Source organism: Penaeus monodon, unplaced genomic scaffold, assembly GCF_015228065.2.
Source record: "Penaeus monodon isolate SGIC_2016 unplaced genomic scaffold, NSTDA_Pmon_1 PmonScaffold_2199, whole genome shotgun sequence".
Taxonomy (NCBI): Eukaryota; Metazoa; Arthropoda; class Malacostraca; order Decapoda; family Penaeidae; genus Penaeus; species Penaeus monodon.
The window spans coordinates 1-5,000 of record NW_023651911.1 but is presented as its reverse complement, the minus strand read 5'-3'; the positions used below and the strand labels follow the sequence as shown (position 1 = coordinate 5,000).

The 5,000-nt window shown below is 26.7% G+C and overlaps 1 pseudogene; it reads right to left on the bottom strand.

Moving 5' to 3' along the window:
- The window catches only part of LOC119570110, a 29,074-nt pseudogene extending 24,162 nt beyond the window's left edge, over positions 1-4,912 (bottom strand).
- Between the last annotated feature and the right edge of the window lie 88 nt (positions 4,913-5,000).

Sequence of the window (5,000 nt, the reverse complement as noted above, 5' to 3'; positions counted from 1 at the left end):
CAAAAATTTTTGGTTTTTTAAACCCGGGGCCCAAATTTTTAAAAAATTTTTTTTTTTTTTAAAAAAAAAAAACCCATCAAAAAAAAAATTTTTAAAAAAAAAACCCCCTTTTAGGTTAAAATTTTAAAAAAAACCCCCCCCCAAAAAATTTTAAAAAAAAATTTTTTTAAAAAAAAAAAAAAAAAAAGGGGTTCCCCAAAACCCGGGGTTTTGGGGGGCCCCGGGGGGTTTTTTTGGGCCCCCAAAAAGGGAAAAAACCCCCCCCTTTTCCCATAAATTTTTTTAAAAATTTAAACCCCGGGGGGGGGTTTTTTTTTTTCCCCCAACAAAAATTTTTTCAATTTTTTTGGGGGGGGGGAAAAAAAAAAAAACCCAAAAAAGGGAAAAAAAACCCCGGAAATTAAAAAATTTAAAAAGATTTAAAAAAAATGAAAAAAAAAAATCTTTTCAAAAATAAAACAAACCCCGAAAACCCCCTTTTTTTGGGGTTTTAAAGGGGAAAAAATTTTGGAAAAAAAAAATTTTTAAAAAAAAAACCCTTTAAAAAACCAAAAGGAAAGAAAAAAAAAAAAACCAAAAAAATTTTTTTTTTTTCCCCCCCCCCTTTCCCCCTTTTTTCCCCCCCGGTGGAAAAAACCTTTTTTTATTTTAAAAAAAATTTTTTTCGGAAAAACCGGGGGAAAAAAAAAAAAAAAAAAAAAAAACCTTTTTTAAAAATTAAAAAAAAAAAAACCCCCAAAAAAAAACCCCCCAAAAAAAAAAAAAAAAATTTTTCCCAAAAAAAAATTTTTTTTTCCAAAAAATTTTAAAAAAAAAAATTTTGGTTTTTATAATTTAAAAAAAATTTTAAATTTTTTTTTTTAATTAATTAAAAAAAAAAAAAAAAATTTTAAAAAAGAAAAAAAAACCCCTTTTTTAAAAAATTTTTTTTTTTTAAAAAAAAAGGAAAATTTTAAACCCCCCCGGGGGTTTTCCCCCCCCCCCTTTTTTTTAAAAATTTTCCTTTTTAAAAATTTTAAAAAAATTTTCTTAAAATTTTGGGGGGGGAAAAAAAAAAAAAAAAGGGGGAAAAAAAAAAAGGGGGCCCCAAAAAAAAAAAAGGGGGGGCCCAAAATTTCCCCCTTTTTTAAAAAAAAAATGGAAAATTTTAAATTTTTCCCCCTTTTTTTTTTTGGGAAAAAAAAAAGGGGAAAAAAAGGTTTGGGAAAAACAAAAAATTTTTTTTTTTTTTTTAAAAAATTTTTAAAAAAATTTTTAAAAATTTTTTTTTTTAAAAAAAAATTTAAAAAAATTTTAAAAATTTTTTTTTTTAAAAAATTTTTTTTTAAAAAATTTTGGGCCCAAAAAATTTTTTTGGGGGAAAAAAAAAAAAAAAAGTAAAATTTTGGCCTTTCCCAAAAAAAAAAAATTTTTTTTTTTTTGGGGGGGGAAAAAAATTTTTTTTTAAAAAAAATTTTTTTTTAATTTTTTAACAAAAAAATTTTCCAAAAAAATTTTTTTTTTTTTCCCCCCCCCCCAAAAAATTTTTTTTTTAAAATTATTTTTAAAAAAAAATTTTTCCCCAAAAACCCCAAAAAAAAAGGAAAAAAAAAGAACCCTTTTAAAAAAAAATTTTAAAAAAAATTCCCAAAATTTTTCCCCCTTTTTTTTAAAAAACCCCCGGGAAAAAATTTTTTTTTTAAAATTTAAAAAAAAATTAAATTTTATAAAAAAAAAACTTAAAATTTTTTAAAATTTTTTCAAAAAATTATTTTTTTTTTTTTTTTTTAAAAAAATTTTTTTAAAAAAAAAAAAAAAAAAATTTAAAAAATTTTTTCTTTTTTTAAAAATTTTTTTAAAAAAATTTTTAAAAAAATTAAAATTTTTTTTTTTTTTGGGGGGGGTTTTTTTTTGGGGGGGTTTTTTTTTTTTTTTTTTTTTTTGGGTTTTTTTTTTAAAATTTTTTTTTAAAAAAATTTTTTTTTTGTTTTTTTTTATTTTAATTTTTAATTTTGGGGGAAAAAAAAAATTTTTAATAAAAAATTTTTTTTTTTTTAAAAAAAAATTTTTCCCTAAATTAAAATTTTAAAAAATAAAACAACAATTAAAATTAAATTTTTTTTAAAAAAAAAAAATTTTAAAAATAAAAAAAAAGGGGAAAAAAATTTAAAAAATTTTTTTATAAAAATTTTTTTTTTTAAAAAAAATATTTTTTTTTAAAAAAATTTTTTTTTTTTTCCATTAAATTTTTTTTGGAATTTTTTTTAAAAACGATTTTTTTTTTATAAAAATTTTAAAAATTTTTAAAAAAACCCCTTTACCCCCCAAAAAACCCCTTTTTTTTTTTAAAAAAAAAAAAAATTTTTTTTCCCCCCCCCCCAAAAAAAAACCCCCCCCCCTTTACCCCTTTTGGGGCCTTTTCCCTTTAAAAAAAACCCCAAAAACCCCTTTTTTTTTTCCCCCTTTAAAAAACCCCCCAATTTTTTTAAAAAAAAAAATCCCCAAAAAATTTACATAAATTTTTTAACAAAAACCCCAAAAAAAAAAAACCCAAAAAAACCCAAAAAACCCCCCCCCAAAAAAAAAAAAAACCCCCCTTTTTTTAAATTTTTTTAAAATTTTTTAATAATTTTTTTTTTATAAAAACCCCTTTTTTAATTTTTTAAAAAAAAATTTTTAAAAAAAAATTAAAAAAACCCCAAAAACCCCCAAAAAAAAAATATTAAAAAACCCCCCCCCCCCCAACCCCCCCCAAAAAAAAAACCAAAATTAAATTTTTAAAAAAAAAAATTTTTAAAAAATTTTTTTTTAAAAAAATTTTTAAAAATATAATTTTTAAAAATTAAAAACCCCCAAAAAAAAAAAATCAAAAATTTTTAAAAAAAAAACTTTTTGGGGGTTTTTTTAAAATTTTAAACTTTTTTTTTAAAAAATTTTTAAAATTTTTAAAAAAAAAAAAATATTTTTTAAATTTTTTTTTTTTTTTTTTTTAAAAAAAAAAATTTTTTTTACTTTTATTTTTTTTTTTTCCCCCATTTTTTTTTTTTTTTTTTTTTTTTTTCTTTTTTTTTTTATATTTTTTTTAAAAATTTTTTAAAAAAAACCAAAAATTTTAATTTTTTGGGAAAAAAACCCGGAAAAAAAAATTTTTTAAAAAATTTTTTTTTTTTTTTCCCTTTTTTTTTTTTCAAAATTTTAAAAATTTTTTCCCCCTTTTTTTTTTTTTTGGTTAAAAATTTTTTAAAAAAATTTTAAAAAAATTTTTTTTTTTAAATTTTTTAATAAATTTTTAAAAAAATTTTTAAAAAAATAAAATAAAATAAAAATTAAAAAAATAAAAAAATTTAAAAACCAAAAAAATTTTTTAAATAAAATTTTTTTTTTAAAAAATTTTAAAAAAATTTAAAAAAAAAAAAAGGGGGTTTTTTGGGGGGGGGGTTTTTTTGTTTTTTTTTTTTTAAAAAAAAAACCCCCAATATTTGGGGTTTTTTTAAAAAAAAAAAATTTTTTAAAAATGGGTTTTTTTTAAAAAAAAAATTTAAAAAAATTTTTTAAAAAATAATTTAAAATTTAAAAAAAAAATTTTAAAAAAAAATTTTTTATAAAATTTTTTTGATGGGGGGGGGGGGGAAAAAAAAAAAAAAAAAAAAAAAATCCCCCCCCCAAATTCCCCCCCTTTTTTAAAAAAATTTTTTTTTTTTTTTTTTTTTTTTTTTTTTTTTGGGATACTATTCTATTTTTTATTTTAATATTTTAAATAAAACCCTATAAAATGGGGGGGTTTTTACATCGCCTTGGTCACTGGCGTACGTCAATTTGCACATGGTTGTGGGGGGGTTCCCCCCCCAAACCCGCCCTAAGGGAAGGGGGGTTTGCTCGGTTTGGCCCCAGGGAGGGGGGGGGGGGCCCCGTGGTTTTCAATTCAAGAGTTGGAGCTTAGAGGCCCAAGATACCTCGGAAGATCAATCTTTGTGCATTTTCCCCTTCATTGTGCAACCGTTTTGTATTCGGTGGCCTCTGCCCCCATTCGCCGGCGCCGGGGAAAAAATCTCTGCGGCTTGTACATCACACAAGGCACGGTGGGGCGTTTCCCCCGGCACGCTAGCCCGGGTTGGGTTGGGGGGGCCCGCGTGGTCACGCGGTCGGTGCTGGTACCACGGGGTTTTTAGGGCGAGGGGCAGGGCAGGGAGGGCTTGCACCCCCGTCCCAGGCAGTACCCTGTCTCCCACACCTGAACATGATGGGACAAAGCCGGGTGCATCTGCAGTACTTTTCCTGCGCCTGGAGGGCACTCTTTGGGAAGTATTGTCCCACATGCGACAGGTGCCTTGCCCTTGTAATACTTAGCAAATGGTATTCCCCATGAGTTATAGAGACACAGGGAGCCCCCAGGCCCGACGTGGTGGGGGGGCTGTTTTCCAAAAAAAGTGTATGTACTGGGAGTTTGTTGCTCTCCTTTCCATTTTATGCGGGTTCGGGGTTTTGTGGTTTCCCATCCGTGTGTGTTGTGAAATCCATCGAGTGCATACACTTTTTTAAGATGGAGACCTTGTTGTAGTGTGTCACAAGGATTTCATTTTTTTCCCTTTTTTTGGTTTATCACATAGTTTGAGGGAATACCCAATTGACCTTAATAAGTTTTGTCAAAGTATTTCTGCTGCGAGCGACGACATACACTATGATGAGGAGAGAGTCTCCTACACAAAGTCGAGGGGGTACCCCCAGGGCCGGGGGTCGTTGCCCAGGTCCTGCACCCTTTTCCTTTTTTCGGATTTCCTATCCTTCAGGGAAGGGAGGGGGGACGTTTTTTTTCTTTTTGGTTTATGGGGACACCGGGGGCCAAATTCTTTTTTTTTTTTTCCCCACTTCACCAATGGGAAACCTCTTTCCCTTCTTCAGGGCGTTCACCAGGGGGTCGGATCACCTCAGCCATGCCGTTGCATGGCCCAATGAATCAGTGAACGACTTTTCACCCCGGGGAATACAATAAAGCGCCCCCCCCCTTTTCGAAAACGAAAAGG